Source organism: Onthophagus taurus, chromosome 6 (genome assembly GCF_036711975.1).
Source record: "Onthophagus taurus isolate NC chromosome 6, IU_Otau_3.0, whole genome shotgun sequence".
Classification (NCBI taxonomy): Eukaryota; Metazoa; Arthropoda; class Insecta; order Coleoptera; family Scarabaeidae; genus Onthophagus; species Onthophagus taurus.
This window is the reverse complement of record NC_091971.1, coordinates 18,295,008-18,314,527: the sequence shown is the minus strand read 5'-3', so window position 1 is coordinate 18,314,527 and position 19,520 is coordinate 18,295,008. Positions and strand designations below refer to the sequence as shown.

At 33.8% G+C, this 19,520-nt stretch overlaps 1 non-coding gene across 1 annotated transcript; it reads right to left on the bottom strand.

Annotated features, from left to right (window-relative positions):
- Positions 1-3,458: 3,458 nt before the first annotated feature.
- TRNAA-UGC (transfer RNA alanine (anticodon UGC)) lies at positions 3,459-3,530 on the bottom strand. The gene has a single exon. It is a non-coding gene; the product is annotated as a tRNA-Ala (tRNA).
- Between the last annotated feature and the right edge of the window lie 15,990 nt (positions 3,531-19,520).

The following is a 19,520-nucleotide window of genomic DNA, read 5'->3' as shown; positions in this document are numbered from 1 at the left end:
GAGCCCTCGTAAAATTTGTATTTATTATCCGATTTCGACAATTTTCTTTTGGATTGTAGACCATAACTATAAAAACTGTATGACTGTGTGAATTTATTTGATTTGATCTAGTAAACCATGACAAAAAAGTTAATAAAACACAGACAATAACACAAAAACTATTTACAGATGAAATTAATTGAATTCAATTATCTGAACGGTGTTAATTTGTAACCATTTTTGATGAAATTTGGTATATGCCCATTTCAAACGGCGCTTAATGCAGTTTTGCACCTAAAAAGTGAAATACGCCTTGGTTTTTTTTTACAAATATGACTTTGACCTAAGGTACAGTTTCTTACACTCTACAATTCAAAAAAAAATTGTCGAAATCGGGTAATAAATACAGATTTTACGAGGATGCTCCGCTTTCAAATGGGCCACACTGTATATATATTTTTTTTTCTAATTTCAAGCCCTAAATCGCCTGGAGGAGATGGAATTCTGCCTATTTTTCTGCAAAAAGGCGTAGAAGACGTGCTCCCAGTAATAATATCCCTATATATAGCTAGCTACAACCTTAGCTATATTATACCCACACTATGGAGGAAAGTAAAGGTGGTCTTCATACCTAAAGGTGTGAAGACCAACAAGGAAAAAGGCCATCATAGCAAACCAGATCTGCCGCAGGCTCCTAGGAAGGAACTGGGGTCTCAAACCACGAATAACTCATTGAGCGTACGTAGCAATAATCAGACCCATGGACGCCTACGCCTCATTGGTTTGGTGGTCAAAGGTCTTAACATAACGGGTGCAATGAGATCCTGTCCGACGGCTGCTTTGGAAGCCCTACTCGGTCTCACACCGCTCCATTTATATATACAAAAGGAGGCAACTTCAAGTGCCTTATCACTGAAAACAGTTTCTTCACTCAAGTTGATGCAGGGCAACCTCAGAAGACACCTCGAAATCCTCAAGGACCCATGTCTAAATCATCTGATTGAAATTAAAACGGACCTTATACCGACAGAATACAATTTCAACCAGCCGTATAAGTTCATATATAGAAGCAGGGATGATTGGGCGAAGGGAGGGCCTCAACTAAAAAAGAGCCCTAGCCTGGTACACCTATACTTCAAAGACAGTCAGATCCGGAGTAGGTATGGACATTAGTGAACCAAATAGACACATTAAACTGCCCCTCAGCTCGGACATATGCAGAAACAAAAAAAAAGATATGCAAATGTAACTCAAGAGGCTATTCTTTTATATCGTCAATTATGTAAGCCATGTCAAATGAATCAAAAATCTCTTAGAAAAAGTCTCGTCGTTAAACCCATTTTATTTAATGAGATGAATAGTCGTTGTCAGGTAGACTTAATAGACATGCAAACAAATCCTAACGGAAATTTTAAGTTCATTTTAGTTTATCAGGACCACCTCACTAAATTGATAAGTTACGTCCTTTACAAAGTAAAACTGCTGAAGAAGTATCGAAGATACTCCTCGACATATTTTGTATATTTGGATCAACCTCAATACTCCAGTCTGACAATAACAGGGAATTTACTAATCGAGTTGTGAAAAGTTTAACACAAATGTGGCCAAGTCTGAAAGTTGTCTGAAAACAAGGCAGTGTTGAACGTGCCAATCAAGACGTTCAAAGTATGCTGATTGGATGAAAGACGAAAACTGCGAAAAGTGGTCAGAAAGACTTTTGAGTCAGAGGATTTGTACAACTTATGAAAAATAAGGCCTAAAACATCACGGAATTAAAAGTCACCTTACCAGGTTATGTTGGGTTGTGACGTTGCTGATTATTTCAATTCTGAACCTTAAAATTTTGACCTGCTCTACCGCGTCCTCTAAAATTTGAATTTTGAAAATAATGTTGATTACCTCTTGAAGTATTTGCCTGATTAAATTGTCTATTTTGAAATTAATTGCCACCTCTATAAGAATTATTAAAAAGATCGGTAAACCACGCCCGTTAAAATTTTGTTAATTTGATGACTGTCGGAAATGAAAAACATTTGCGGATGAGCCGAACTTGGAGTTCTCTTCATCTTTTGCGTCAGCTATTGCGTCTTTTAAAGAACTATAATTTCTCGCTTTAGTTATAGTTTTTAACTTATGATTTCTTAACCCGTTGGCGAATGTCGAAATTGCTGTTTTCTCATTAGCGGACCGTAATATGGTTGCCGCTGCATTGTCGCCGTTTGCTTGCGAAATTGTCAAATTAACTAGTAATTCTTCAAGTTGTTTACAGAAATTTTCTATCATTTTGTCTAGTCGTATAGATAAAGAAGCTGCAGACTTTTTCGTCAATAAATGAAGTTGTATGTCATCTATTAATGCTTTTGTTATATTATATGCCGAATTTATTCTTACTTTTGCACTAGCACTAAGACTAGTTTTTAAAACATATTGAATAAGTTGAGTTTTACCCAATTGATCAAGCATAGAATCATATCGTTCGATTGCGTCAATTAATTGTGTGGTTGTGGATTCTGTATCGTTCATCAGTGGTAATAGTGATGCCGCCGTTTTTAAGTCAAATTTTTCACCCATATTTACTAATTTATCTAATTCTTCTGCACTATCTATACTAACTAATTCCCCCAATTTACTAATTCTATCTCTATCGGTTATACAACTTAACTCTAAAATCAAATTATTAATTTCTAACTTACAATGTTCTATTTTTACTGAATCTTCTCCTATGCTATCGGACGAATTGTATTCAACTTTTAATTCATTAAACTGCTCTCCACACGTCTAACTTGACTATCTTTTACAATATTATCTCTGAATTTCACTACTTCTAATAAATCCTTAAATTCACTTAACTTAATCCTGAAGAAACACTTTTTAGCACTTTTTTTTTCTTTTACACTTCACTATGGGTTATGAGTAGTTCATCTCGACTTCTTCTCACTTCTCTTCTAATCATCGCTTCGAGGCTCCGTTTGATCCGAACGTAAATGCAGTGAAAATGCCAAAAGTCACAAAAGCCACTATAACAACGCCTATTAGTTCTCCCATATGGTATTTTTCTGGAAAGCCATTTGTTGTTCCACCATTATTGCCTGCTTGTGCAATGATCTCTTTTGATCTGGATTGTCCCATTATTTTTCTTTTAAATTTATATTTGTCTTCTTCTATAGAACACACAAATCCATAGATTTCTTCTTTACAAGACTCCTTCTTCTGTTCTTAATTCGTATCCCTCGTCGGTATACTACATTTTTTTGTATTACTGCCTATCTTTCCACATGTCGACAACTACTCTACTCTTTCATACATCATCATATTAATAAATAATATTACATAGTTGCAACGTATGTCAAATGTTGACCTACATAAATCAACTTACAATTCCAGTACAATAGGCCTAAGATCTTTCTACCTACTAAGTTTTTCACATTTGTTGTTTTGCAACATTTATCAATTGAATAAAGCTACAAAAAAAAAAAACTTGGAGATGCCGGGGATCGAACCCGGGGCCTTTCACATGCAAAGCGAACGCTCTACCACTGAGCTACATCCCCACCGTTATAAAGCAAATAAACAAACGTTCGGTATTGTTTTAAAGCATATATTTTAATTAATTTAAAGAATATTGATTTATAAATTAAATACATTAATTTGTTATCTAATTCCTAACTAAGATTACACTCGACCGTTTATTAAAACACCTTTTAAACGAAATGAGAATCGTAACTTAAAACTCTTAACGCCACACTTTAATAGAATTTCTTTAATAGAATCAATTCGATTTTGGTTTAAAAAGAGCTAAAAAAAAACTAGGGGGAAACTCTTTCATCGAATTTTTTTAACTTTTTACGTTCGAGTACCGGAAGTTTCATCTAAATACCGTCTAGAACTAGAACGCTCTTTTGTCGAACCGGAAAGCTTCGTAACTTTAAAAGCTCCCGTCTTTTCTACACATTGTTCGTCCGTACATCGTGCTCTAAAAGATTTTTATACTAACAATAAAAGAAAGTTGATAAACGCCTTGATTCTTTTTCCTCATCATTATTTATTAAAACAATTTTGACCATATACTATATGTATTTTATAACTCATATGACTATGTGAAAATCTCTCGAGCTTTTGGCTTCTTTTTTAATCAAAACTAGAATTATATAATCCCATTAATTGTGATGAATAGCTTTAAAGAGTAGGATTTTAATCTCTTTAAACAAGGCACACTACATCGAGGTCCTGCTGATTTAATTCTTTTAAAATCCTTTTAAAAGTTTTTAAACGCGATTTACAACGTAGCGTTAATTAACTATTTAGTTATAACGAGTTTATACTTTATTAAAATAGACTAAGCGGAGGCCCGTTTTAAAACTGTTAAACACGGAAATTTAACGAGGATTACGAATTAAAACTGTTTAGAGTAGTAATTAAAGGAAACTTTGCAGGTGTAAAAAATTTGTTTAAAATGATTAATTTTTAAAATATCATGTTGCAAATAAATATTGAAATTTTAAATTTGTATTGAGTGAACAAAGAACGAAAAAGGCACGTTCGAGTAAATAAACTTGGGATATCATTACGAGAAACGTGGTTTGGAATACATTAAGTAATAATAGATATACATCAGATGCCGAATATAAATATGCTTATATCTTCACATTTAGATGTTACGTGGGAAATTTGCCTTTTAAGGAAATATTTTTAGATAACCTAGAAGTTCAAATTGTATTTACTTGAGGAGTAACGTTATGACGCTATTTGTACGGCGTTGCTATGTAAACTCTCAAAAGCCACTACAATCTGTGCCAAAATTGATGAAAAAAATTGCGGTAAACTTTTTTGTAAGTACTAAACATTTTTCTACGTAACATATGTGAATTTGAAATGAATTTTTCGACTGCCCGGCTTTCTTTTTATCGCGAGTTAAATGACAAACGAATCCGATTTTTAAAGGTGCGGGCAACTTTATCCATTTTGCGATTTTTTTTCTCAAAAACTATCGAACGAAAAAATTTCAAGTTTGAACAGGTGGTAGAATGATGTGTTCTTAATGAGCGGCTTATTTAATTGTTCCGATGTTCCACATAGTTTCGCAGAAAATCGCAATTTCGTAGGATGCAGTTATGTCGAAAGCGACTGACAAGGGAAGTATCAGAACTGTCCCTCACCGATTTTGTTGAAATTTGGTACAGCGATAGTATGGCTAAAAATAAGGTTTACGTATTTTTTTATACGTGCTAATAAAGCCCCTGGGGCGAGTTATAAGGGTTGGAAATCAGGGCGAAATAACGAAAATAGCTATCGAAATGTGGTAAACGTAAACTGATATTCATTTTCAAAGAGCTTTCCATTGAGCCATGATTGGGGGTAAACTACCCCTAGTTTTTTGGAATATTTTAAAAACTACCCTGTCGATTTTGGCGATATTATGTATTATTATAGTACGTTTAAAAATATTAATGACGTGTTTTTTCTTATTTGCCTCTGACCATCCCCTGCAAAGATACGGGGTATGATAGATAACCCCTTTCCTTAAGAATAATGTAACAAACTGTTACACTTTTGAACAATATTTTGAAGAAAACCATTAATTAGATGTAAATTAAGATTTACGCAGTAAAATGAACCCTATACGACATTAAGGGGTGGCTGGGGTTAACTACCCTAACCACCCCAAAAATCAATTTTTTTGGCGAAAATTGTTTGTCGATTTTGGTGCAATTTACCACGATGATTTTTTTATAGGTTAGGTAGTACTATTGTAAGAACTTACAAGGGTTAGAAGTTTGGGGTAGAAAATATATTTTCGCTAATAACTTTCATATTCCTACAGAAAAAGCTTTCTTATCCTTATTCTATTTAATAACACAAAAGTTAGGATAATTATATAAATATTTATTAATAATGGGTTAAAAAGCAACTGAAAAAAAACTGGGGCCTTTTTTTGGCCATACTATCGCTGTACCAAATTTCAACAAAATCGATGAGGGACAGTTCTGATACTTCCCTTGTGAGTGGATTTCAACGCGGAATTAATCAAAATATGTCAAATTATTACGTTTGTCGACTTCCGTTATCAGTTTTTAAAGTATTGCCTCTCTAATTGTTTAGAGCGCTTTAAGCGAATTATAAATTAAAAAGAAATAATAATAAGATGTGCGGGGAGTGGGAGGTTTCATCCAATCGGAAAAGATGGTGCTGGTGTGTGGTCCAGACAGGACGTCGCGCCTTTATTTCTTTATGTAGGTAAAATAAAGGCGCGACATCCTGTCTGAAACGCACTATTTTTTTCGATTGGACGACACCCCCCTCTTTCAGCATGGCTAACTCTATGGAATATCGAAAAAAAATAAAATATACCCCTTGTTCGCTCCGTGCTATTTATTTGATTATTATTCTGAAGTAGTTGGGTTTTGCATTTTTTTTTCGTTACCTTAGTTACGTTTGTTGACACACGCAAGACCCTAAAACTCCGAATTTCTCGCAATTAATCCTGCTGCCCGCCAGATCCACCCGCCGCACAGTGGGGCAAGATACATAAAAATCTGGCGAAAAATAAAGAAATTAAATTTTTATTTTTGTATGTCAAATAAGTTAAATACGTATTTGACATGCTTATCAATCCGTAGACCTGTAAAACAATTGCAATCCCTGTCAATGTCAGTGCAAAGTTAACCATTTCTGTTGAACCGTGCGTTTTTGACATTTTTATACGTGTTTTGTCCAAGTATTCCATGTAAATTTACGATATTTTTTAATCGTTGATATGGAAAACGTTTCGAAAGGTATATATACTAAGAATTTATTTACATTTATTTCATCAGTTCATCAATTATTAATAACCGCATTTCTAACGTACAAATTAAAGATTGAGAAAATTTTAAATTATAACAAAAATTCTTGGGTATTTAAAGTGATGTTCTTATCTACTTCTGTTGTTAATTTTGGTACAAGTATGTAGAATAAAAACTGTTCTATATAATTTTATTAAAAAAAATTGCGGATTTTTGTGGAATCGAAATTTTGGAAGATTTAAGTAGAAGAGAAAATCGTGTAAATCCACCTGTAATTCAGATAGATTTTAATGATAATTTTCCGAAATTACTTTTGAAGTCCATGGAATTCTGCTAGAATTTCGTTAGAGTTCTATAGTATTCCTAAATTTGTACACTAGAAGGTTCACCCTTCAGTGTGCAACGTAAATTTAATTGCCTATTTTTTTTATAGGATCTTGTTCTTCGAATTTCATTGCCTTGAAAAAGGCAATGACTTTTTCAAGGCAATTTTTGTTTGATACTTTGGACAAGTGTCCACAAAGATCAACATACGACAAGTATCAAAATATTATGAAAGCTGTATTAAGAACGAAAACGGCTTGCTCTGAAAACGAACAGAAAGAGTTAAATTTAATTTTATCTCTTTTTATGTCGGAATATCGAAAAAGATGGGACGCTGTATCAAGGAAAAAAAGAGACATTTTTAAAGAAAAATCATTCTTGGTTGGAGCAAACAGTGGACTTTCCGAATTATGCCTTTAAATCCAAAACTACTGGACGACCTAAATTGGATTTCTCCGAGATATCCGCTGAAAGCTGCAAGCCCTGTTGGATCATACCATGATCCGTCTTACAAAAACTCAAAAAGAAGTATTGAATCAACAGAATTCTAAAAACTTAACAAAAATGTTTTTATTATCCAAATGGAGTTTCGACGGTTCGGGCGGACAGAGCGAGTACAAACAAGAAACCAGTAATAACGTATTTACAACGTTGTAAATAATGATTCAAGTATTTTCTTGACGTCAATGGTGCCCATATAATTAAAAATTGAAGATCTTACAGACAAAAATTCTATAATTGTATGGCAAAATTTATCTCCATCCTCCACGAGATGGTGTCGACCAATAAAATTTATATTCAGTCCAGAAAATATCGATTTGGTAGTAACCGAAAAAAAATATTTTGACGAACAAATAAGGAATGTAAAACCAATGAAAATTGTAGCAGAAGATTTAGCAATTGAAGTTTATCACCACCTAATGTTTACAATGATCGATGGCAAGGTATGTAACTCTGTTACAAATACCAAGTCGACTCAACGGTGTTATTTATGTGGATTAACATCCAAAGATTTTAATGATCTGAACAAATCATTTGGTGCAATAACGAATAAAGAATACCATGAGTTTGGAATGTGCTACATAGCTGGATAAGATTATTCGAAACATTATTACATGTTGCATATAAGGTACAGTTGCACCTTTTAATTCTATTCGAAAAAATATGTTGACTTTGATAAATATTACTGGTACCTAGCATTTTTCGAGTTATTTTCATATTAAGTTTTTGTTTGATAAATTTCACCATGCTTTTAAAATCTCATAACTCAGCCAATATTTATTCAAGAAAGCTCTAACTTGGTACGATTACTCTTCAAATGATATCAAATAGATTATCATTTGTTTTATTAGAGTATCTTATACGGGGTGGTCAAAAGTTGAACTATCGTTTCTCCATATTCAATGGCAAGAAAGCTGAAAATTTTAAATGGAACACCCCATATTTTCTTTTAGCCTACCAGAGAGAGAATTAAATTTTTTATCCAATCCTAAGTTTTATTTTCATGGTTTCATTTATTTTTCTTCTGTTTGTTATTTTTCCTAAATAAAAGATGGTAAACTAAAAGATTATCACCCAAAGTTAATTGTAAAAATAAATTAATCGAGAAACTGTCAAAATATCATGGTCTAATAAAAATATAACCGGTTTCCGACATTTCCCGGCAAATTCCCTTTTTCGCCAATAAAATATGGGGCATACCATTCAAAATTTTCGACTTTCTTGCCTTTGAATGCGGCAAAAAGTTAATCACTTTTTGACCATCCTGTATAAGATACTGTGATACAACAAATGGCAATCTATTTGACAGCATTTGAAGAGTAATCGTGCCAATTTAGAGCTTTTTTGAATGAACGTTTGCTGAGATATGGAGTTTTAAAGAGTATCGTGAAAATCCAAGAAAGATTTAAAATCAAAATAACTCGAAAACGAAAAACGCTAGATACCAATAACTTTTATCAAAGTCAAATTATTTTTTCGCATATAATCAAAAGGTGCAATAAAAACTATAGCATTCCATTTAAAATAACGAAGTTGTGGTCTACATCCGGGGAAACCGGAAATGAATCGGGTGTTGCTGACTTTTTGGCGGAGATTTTATATGCGAAGGACTGCCGAGATATTTGTAGAAGAGTATTCGTGGTATCCGATGGCCACTAGTCTACATAAAATATTAGTTTATAGTCCGGAAATGATAAAAAATGTAATTTTACCTATTGGACAATTGAGCGAGGATGCACAAGAAAGCTAAAATCAAGACTTTAAACGTATCAGAAGAGAGCTATCTCGAAAATGTTGTCGTACTGCTACAAATAGGGATATTCTTAATCATATGTTAATATCTTCCGACCCATTCTTATCCAGAATAAGAAAAATACCTCAAAGAAAATTAAAGAACTTTTCTAAAGAAGTGATAGATATGTTTGAACAGCCTCAGGTATCTCATATAAAAGATGGTGGAGAACAAGATGAAGATAATGAAGAATATGGTGAGAATAATAAAAAATATGGTGAGAATAATGAAGAATATGGTGAGAATAATGAAGAATATGGTGAAGATCATGAAAAATGTGACGACGATGATAATGAAGAATATAGCGAAAGTAATTAAGAAGATGATGGAGAAGAAAACAATCAACAAGACTATGAAGAAACAGCAAACGATAAATAAATACGAAACTGATTCTTAAAATAAACATTTTTCAAATAAAAAAGAATAAGTTGATTAGTTCTTAACTACATTTAGTATAAACAAAATCTAATTAAAAAATAATAACAACTTTATAGTTGTTTAAGTTTCGTAATTTAAAACTTTCCAAAATAAATAAATCATTTTCCTCTGGTTAAATCGCACCTGAGCAAAGACAAACGACGTTGATTAATTAAGTTCGTATAAAATTGTAAATCTAAAAACCAAAAATGATTTGCACTTTTTTAAAGTCGTTAAAATTTAGTATTTCATCGCCTATATTTGTAATTCAAATGCGAGTGTCAAATACCTAAAAAATAATAGCCACACGTGAATCACGTGATTTTTATAGAGCGACATCGATATGATTTTGTCGTTTTGGATAAAATAGGGTTTTCCCGGAAAATTGTTTCAAATCCAATGTCAGTGCTGTTATCCAATAAAAAAAATCCGGCTACTCTGAAATCACAAAAAAATGTTACAAAAACAGTATTGATTGTCAAGAAAAATAGCGCTAACATTGAAATATCGTTCCTCTAAACGGCTATGTAAAAAATACAATAAAAAATAATAGAAAAAGACAATTCTATTACTCAAAACTCCAACAAATAATAATAAAATAGTAATAATATATTACATGGGGATAGTATATTGCTGGGTTGAGTTGTAAAGAGGAATATTAAAAGTCGCTCAGTGAAATATCGTCGGAACGTAGCACGAAGAATGAATAACATCTCCTGGGTAGCTTTCGTGACGAAACTCAAGATGCATACTCGTTGTGTAAAGAAATCGAGTTATATTGGGAGCAATCTAATATAATTTCTGTATGCGAGAAGAAGTTCTAATGCATTTACAAAGTCCTTTAAATGACTTTTAACTACATTTCAAATTGACAACAAGATATTTTATTAAAACTAAATAAATCGTACTAACTCCGTGTGCATTTTCATCCTTCACCTCAGATAATGGAAATTATACGTTTTACAATCTCGTGCCGGTCCCATAAAGCGTTCCAAATAAAACGAACATGAACATTTCGCCAATTTTACGATGGTGATAAGAAGAAATTTAAATTTTTCCGGCTAAGAAAAAATTCTAAACTTTTAAACATGATTGAAACTGTATTTTTAATAAAATCTTTTTTTTCAATCTTAACTTAGATTTAGACAAAATCATAGTAATAAAAGAAAATGATTGTAGTTTCCCATGAGAACGCCTCGATTTTCTTGGAAACATTTTCTGTTCGCAGAAAACGACGTAATCCCGACATCGCATGTCGTCGACTGCTCAAATGTATACGACACATCAAAAAGTTAAACTTTATGGTTGTGAAAAGCTTGTAAGATCCTTTACGACCGTTAGTTTTTCTCGACCTTAAAATTACAGTAGAAATTGTTAAATTATTGATTTTAGTTTTATTATTTCGTGCATTCATATTCAGACAATAACAAAAATGCAAAAAATTTTAATGATGGTTCTATCCTTTCGTCCAGGTACGAATATTGGCGTAACACATCACCATCACTATTTATATAATAAACAACAATTGCATATACAGTAGGGCCCCGACATTCACTGTTTCAAATTACGCGGATTCGTGTTTTAAATTTTGTTACCTTTTTCAACATTCACGACTCGATTATTCGCGAATACATAGCAAGTACGTCCTTTTCTTTGTATTTCTAAAACGAAGGGTTTACTGTACAAGCAACCAGCTTCACACATGCGTTTCTCTGGGAATCCCTCATTTATGATCGATTTTAATGTTTGTGTTAGCTTAGGTGCTTATTTTTGTGTTCTGTATTTCATTCAGGTTAGTATTTCTCCTGATTTTTTTACACCATAATTTTATAAGTAATTAATCTTACAAAAATAAATTTAATTGCCAAACGTACAAAGTCAGTTATGACTCTAGAAAAAAAGATTCAAGTTCTTGATATGCTCCGGGAAGGGAAAAGAGCTACCGAAATATGTCGGGTCTTTGGTGTCAATGAATCTACGATAAGATCTCTAAAGAAACAATAAGATGTAATCAGAAATAGCATAAAAAGTGGCATACTTTGATCATTAAAGGTAAAACATGGAGAAATCTCTTTATCTTTGGATTGAAGATCAAGGTCGCAGAAATATACCATTAACTAGGGCTAGATTAATGAATAAAGCCAAGGAACTTTATCAACATTTTTCGGGTGATATGGATTGTGCTGAAGATGACTGTAAATTTAAAGCAAGCAGGGGATGGTTCGAAAGATTCAAATCTCGTTTTAATCTCCATAACATTAAGTTGTGTGGAGAATCAGCTTCAGCTGATCATCAGCAAAGTTGCAAAATTTCCTGGTGAAATAATAAAATTAATAGAAGAAAAAGGTTACCCTCCTGAACAAATATTTAATACGGATGAAACCGGGCTTTATTGGAAACAAATACCAACACGAACATACATTTCAAAAAATGAAAACAGCTCCTGGTTTTAAAACAGCTAAGGATAGAGTTACACCTTTATTTTGTGCAAATGAAACAAATTCAAATGCAAATGCACTTTTTGACAAAACCAATATTAATACATCGAGCAGCTAATCCACGAGCTTTAAAGAACAAGGACAAAGAAGCTCTTCCTGCGTATTGGCGAGCTAATTCAAAAGCTTGGATGACTTCTCAAGTATTTATAGAGTGGTATAAAAAGTGTTTCGTTAACCCTTTCGTTACTAAGAGCGTACGCATACGTTTTTGTATATGTGGGCTTGCTACATGATCTTGAAAATACTCCGTAACGAAAGGGTTAAAGAAGTGGAACGTTATCTAAAATCAAAAAATTTTGCATTTCACGTGTTATGGTGTTATTGATATTGGATAACGTCCCATCTTATCCAGTAGATGCTCTCAAATTAGCACACTCGTGAGTGGAGGTGGTATTTGTTCCTCCCAACACATTATCCTTGTTTCCTTGTTACAACCATTAGACCAAAGTGTTATAAAAGTCATTATATCCGGCACACGTTCAGTTTTGTACATGAGAAATTACAAAATGACATTTCTCTCTCAATAAAAGATGTGTGGAAGTTATACAATATTAATTGCATGATCAATATTGTATAACTTCATGTATAAAACTTGCTTTAAATGACATTAAAGTATCAAGCGTGAAAAAACTGTTAAAAAAGTCACTGCCCAAAGTGCAAGTGAAGTTGATGAGGCAATAGACAGAGCTGTCCTTTCTGCACGGTTGCTACCGAGAGATGATTTTCAAATCATTGTAGCAGCTGATATCTCTCTGAAATCTCTCGTTAATGACCAACAGGAAGAGTTGTCCAGTGCAGACTTAGAAACGCTACTAATAGAAAATGAATCGGGAACGATATTAATTCCCCATGTAACAAATTAACGTTGAAGGAACTTAATTTATTTATACAAGAAGCAAATAATCTTGCTGAAAAGATAGTAGAACATGATCCATTAACGGAACGAAGCACAAAATTTAAAAATGATCTCAATTTTTTTATTGCTCCTTACCAAGAGCTTCAGAAGGATATGCAACATAAAGCGTTGCAACCTACCATCCTTTCATTTTTTAAACCATCATGTTCTAAAGTAGTTATTCTTGATGAGAAGAAATGTTAATTGTTATTATAAGGATAATTTAAAATCATAAATTATAATTCGTTATTGCTTATTATAATTATTTTAGTATATTAGATCTGAATATATTTTATCCCTCATAACATCCAATGCTTCAATATTCACGGATTCAACATTCGCGGCGTATTTTCAGAACCTAACCCTCGCGAATGTTGAGGCCTTACTGTAGTTCTGTTTTCTCATATTATAGAGTATATTTATTTGTAACTCTATATTAATTAACCATATAATAAAATATTAAAAATTAAAATGGAGTATTTGGTAGACTGTTTTATGTTTTGTCTACCAGTTTATTTATTATTTTATGACTATAACAAAATCGCCATGTGAAAATACATTATGTTGATATAACAACCCATGGTGATATAACATGATGTTTCTATATAAAAATAATAAGAGTGCGTGATGCGCTACAATTTTTTTTTTTTTTTTATTCATACACTTATATCATTGAAACACGCGAAGATACAAACAAACCTAAACATAGCAGAAATGACCACCCTGAGGACAATCTCAGGAAAGACCAGATGGAACAAAATGAAAAATTCCGACATCGGAGACCAACGCATGGTTCAGAACATTGTAAGATAGGGAAGACAAGACAAGAAATTTAGGCACTATCATGTCCATCGAATGCCAAAATAATAGACTGCTAAAATTTGCAGTCAATTTCTGAGGAGAAGCAGACCTTATCGAGAACAACGGTCTAGAAAAAAAAGAAGCAGAGCAAGAAGAAGACTTCCAAACATTACTAGAAAGCGAATAGAGACACTACACGATGAAGACAGGCAAGCAGACACAAATGAACAAAATATAGAACCCCCAACATTACAAGAACTTAGAGAAGCAATAAATAGTTAGACGTGGCAGGACTACTATCGATTAGATATTCACAGTCAAACGAATTCTACGAAATCAACGTATACAACATGTTTATCGATTTTAAATAAGACTCCACAGACCGAAATAAACTATGCTAAAAGAAGTGGGTGAGGAGCCTCAGGTCACTTTTTGATTTTCCCAGAAACGGAGTAGATTTCTTCCGTTGAGGGTAGAGCAGAGGTTTCTGTGCAAGAGCACCTACTGCAGTCTCATCCCAGCTATCGCAACAACCTGGATGAGAGTTATTTCGGCCTGAGCAGTCGTGCAGTACGACCCTAGCGAAGTGGAAAGGGGTGTGCGAACTTCAAGGAGGGGTTGTTTACGAACAGCCTCACTCCAGAGTTCGCTCCGGACTTTTCCCATTTTGCAACTAATGTGTGATTTCCAAGTCGGTCCTTTGTCCAAAATAACACCAAGATATTTCACCTTTGAAGCAAAGGTTAATGGACTGTTGCAGAAATGGGCTGGTGTTAAGTGTTCCAGTTTCTTTTGTTTATTGAAGAGAACAATGTCAGTCTTTTTGGGATTTACAGAGACAGGGTGGTCTTCACACCATCGTTCAAAAAGTTTAAACGCCTGCTGCATTCTACAACAAAGAAAATTGTTAGGTTTACCCCTTAACAAAATAGCCACATCATCGGCGTAGCCGACTGTGAAGAGATGTTTATTATTTAACTCACGAATGAGATCATCAACCGTTAAGCACCAGAGAAGCGGGAAGAGTACTCCACCTTGTGGGCAGCCTCTAACCACAGCTCTCTGTACTGTGTGACTTTTCGCCTTACCCTGAATAACTCTGCTTGCTAGCATTAATACTGTGCCAGATTAATACTTTTAAAGGTGGTTTTGTCAAACGCTCCACCTATGTCAAGGAAAGCTCCCAATATACTACTTCTTCGAATCGAGTACTTGCTCAATGCGCCACACCACCATGTGTAGGGCCGTATCCACAGATTTACTTTTGATGTAAGCATGCAGCAAATGCAAAGGAAACGCTGTAAGTACATTTTCTGTAATGTAATGATCACAAAGTCTTTCAAGAAGCTTTAAAAGAAAAGATGAGAGATTAATTGGTCGAAAGGCTTTAAGATACTTTGGGTCCTTTTTTCCATTCTTCGGTATAAAGGTGTAGGCTATAAAGCTAAAGGCTAAGGACAAGCTGTAAAAACCCTCATCAAGTATGTTTTCATATCTTCTAGGCTATATTGAAGAAGAGCAGGAAAAATACCATCAGATCCGGTGTTTTGAAGGGCTCAAAACTGCCAACGGCCCTCTCTATCAACTCGTTCTGTACAACCTGGCTGGCTATCTGCCAGTCATGTCTGGTGCGAGAGTTGTTTAGTTGGTATGGAAGCGTTGAAAAATCTTGCAGAGAACCTGGAAAATGAACATCCATTAATAAGTGCAAGGATTGTTCTGGAGCTTTAGCAAAAAATTTGAGTTGTAATGCCATATATCGCGTGAGGTTAATGACGATGTCAGGGACGATGACAATAGGGAACTTTACAAAAAATTTAAATGGGAAAAATTATTACATATCATAAATATATATTGTGTGAAAACACGTATCAGTAAAAAAACTATTTTTTTCTGTCTCAAACGGCCACTATAAATAATTTAAAATGCCATAAAATTTAAATTATTCCAACGCCCATGAGAAAAGTTAGGTCATAACAAATTAATAGCTTTGTTTATCACGTTTTTGTCAGTATTTCTTTGATTTGGTAGTAAATTGTGCCTCATATCTTTGAAATTTTTGTTGCTTGCTGGTAATTTGTATAAATACCATAATAAAAGCTTAAGTTCACAATACGTCTCATAAAAACAACACGGCGCAATCCAAATACAAACAATAATATCGGCTACGTGCACAGCTGTGATGCGGTAACTCAAAATCATACTCTATGACGTCAGCAGCAATGGCGGGATTTGGACGTCATTTGAAATGTATTTGGAACGCGCGAAACTTTAATACTTTTTTACCAAGGTATTAATTATTTCTAAGGAATTATACTTGGGGAATAGTCTTTTTAGATATAACTAAATGACTAAGATATTAGATAATTATAGATACAAAATAAAAATGGAAAGTTCCCTATTAGAGATATTAAATATGGTAGGGTCGGTGTATCAATTATAGCCATTGTTCCAGTTATAGCCACTTTCCATTTTTTTCCCTTATACCTAAGACATGTGCTTTATACTGCTTTCGCTTAAGGTTTAAAATCGTTAATCAAACAATCTAGCTTGACGTCACACAAGCACATAGCAACAGAGTCTAACCTAAAAATGTATGTGGTTGTGTTTCCAGTCCGGTCGTGTTTTCACTAAATTCTTGTCGGTTTGCTTAAAAACACAGGTAAGTAACAAATAGTATAATTAATGTCTGGTAACATTGGCACTATGTAAAGTTTTGTCTGTACATTTATATCTTGTTTGTGCTTATAAAGATACGTTTATTTAGTGATTTTTGTTCATGAGTTTCTATAAATTAAAAGTGGCTATAAATAGAACACATATAAAATATTTTTCTATGTATAGTCACTTAGATGGCTATATTTAGACAAATGTTGTGCCAATTTTAGCCAGGATATGACTATATTTAGATCATTGATGTATCAATTATAGGCAAGTTAGTTTTTAGCTTTAGTAGTTTGTTGAGAATGGCACCATCAAAAAAGAAAACAAAGGAAAATATTAATAGATCTATGCAAAGAAATAAAGGTGCTCTTCATCAATACTCTTCAGAACAACTTGCACGCGCACTTCAAGCAGTAGAACAAGATGGAATGGCTGTGGCAAAGACCAGTAGTAGTTTTGCACAGTATTGTTAAATACCCGGGTATTTATTTTCAAGGCAAAATTCCCTGGATATATACCCGGGGGTATTTACCCAAGATGAGTATTTAGAGGTATTTATAAAATTTGATTTAAATTGAGTTGATGGCAGTTTTGCAAGTGCTTCAAGAATGCAGAGTCCATTATTGATACACCAAACTTATTTATTACATTTACAAGAATGCTACAATGATGGTAAAATTGCATGAAAGTACTGACCGAATACCCATTTTTTTCTCAACTCATTTCATTTTGGTTTTGTTCTCTTTTTTCTCTCTTTTTCTTTTGATTCTGCGACGTACATCGTATTGTGTCGTTTAGTTTAATTTCTACTAGTAGTATGTAATTTAATTTGAGGATTGATGAAAAACAGTAGGCTTACACCATTGATTGGTGTTAGCCAAACTGACTCAATTCTCTTTGGTTCATTGTTTCGAATTGTTTCGAATACCCATTGTGCGTGGGTATAAGGCGAGTACAAGGCGATATAATGTTGAACCCAAATTGTTCATCACAGTCCTGGAGAGTCCTAAGTAATTTGCGCTACGCGGACGATATAGTCCTCATTTCGGATAGCCTTGGAGAGATGAACCTGATGCTGAACGTATACAGGAGGCGTGTGCAAGAGTCGGGCTAAATATCAACAAAATTTAGGACAAATCTTGTTGCAAGCTCTAACATCAATATTGGTGGTAATGAATACTTCTATCTTGAATACTTTCGATGGTATGTCATTAATCCCTGATGCCTTTCCATATTTTGACGCAGTGATTGCGTTTTGAACCTCACTGATTGATATAGGTTCCATGACACTATCCTTTCTTTGGTGTGACGGACTGCTGTCTATTTCCAAATCAGTTTCTATGCTTAATAGGTTTTGGAAATAGTGTTTCCAAATGTCATTCATTTCACTATCACATATTATTTTTCCTGTTCTATCTCAGCATAGAGCTATGTGCGATTTGTGCGTGTGTCTTAACTATCTAACAAATTTATACACATTCCTGGTGTTACTAGCTTTAAAGTAGTACATATACATATTTCGGGAAAGTTTATATTTTCACTACCGACCAATCTCGTTTACGTAATACTCTTCGAAAATATTGAACGATTTCTTTAATGCTTGAAAAACAGCTTTGAATGTCCTGAATTGAGTATAAGTCTAATATTAATGACTAAATTCAGGTTTTTGTGCTTCATTAAGTCTTGTTGTTTGATTCTTTTCTAGTCATATTGCACTTCCATCAAATCCAAGATCCCAAGATCCATGAGATTGCTGATTTTCAATTGAAAATTAAGTAGTTCGTTTAAGATCTTATTATTCTTCTTCTTTTATTCAGGTTGTAACCTGTTTTTTACGCATCATTCATGGTGTTTCATTAGAGCTGGAAATCGAACTTCCTGGTCTCCCGGGATATCTTTCTAGCTAATCTTTGGTCTCTTGCTGTCTTAATCAGCCAGGTTTCTTCCATTCATTAATTTTTTTTTTATTTTTCCCCTAGCAAATCTCATGACATCTCCGAATCCACAAAATTCTCTTACAATTTTGTTCCTAACTCTATCTCTTCTTGTTTTTTCCACTATTGTTCTTAAAGTACTCATCTCAGTTGGTTCGCATCGCAGCCATATATCTTAGCCATGAGGTTCGTGTATCGAGAGATAATAATCGAACAAGCGAACTAAACAGAAGGGCAGGCTACAGAAAACTTAGAGACCACATGCGAAATGAAGACCTACGAAGAAGAACTGGCGTAAATGATCCGGTCAACATTATGGTAAAGCTCAAGTGGAATTGGGCGGATTATCGTCGCAAGAATGAAGAATGAGCAGTGGTTACCTGATTATATTACATCTTCGATCGTTGACAATTCTTCGTCTTCAACGCCCATTTCATCATGTTCCTCTACATTTTTGTCTGAATCTGTTATGTTTTTACTTGTATCACTTTTATATGTACTCTTTGGGTATTTACCCTGGGCCGGGGTAAATACCCAGATAAATACCCATTTTATAAATACCTACCCGCCGGGTATTTACCCAGCGCCCATCACTAGTTTTGCAGTGCCTAGAACAATTTTGTGTGATAAGTTAAGTGGTAAAACTTCAGCAAAGATGCAAAAAGTTGGAAAAAAGTGTTTTCTAGCTAAGAATAATAGATAACCACTGATTAAAAACTAAAAACAACATTGTTTCTGTAAAGAAACTACAAGTTTACTTGGACAGCAGTGTTTATAGCCAATCAATGTCAAATAGTAGCCCATGTTTTGGCAGTTTGATTCCTATATTATTTCTAGGCAAGGATATTGAAGATCAACTTGAACACTAGATATTGACAAACGCGAGCCATGGATTTCCAGTGAACAAGGAAGGACTAATGTATTATGTTCAGC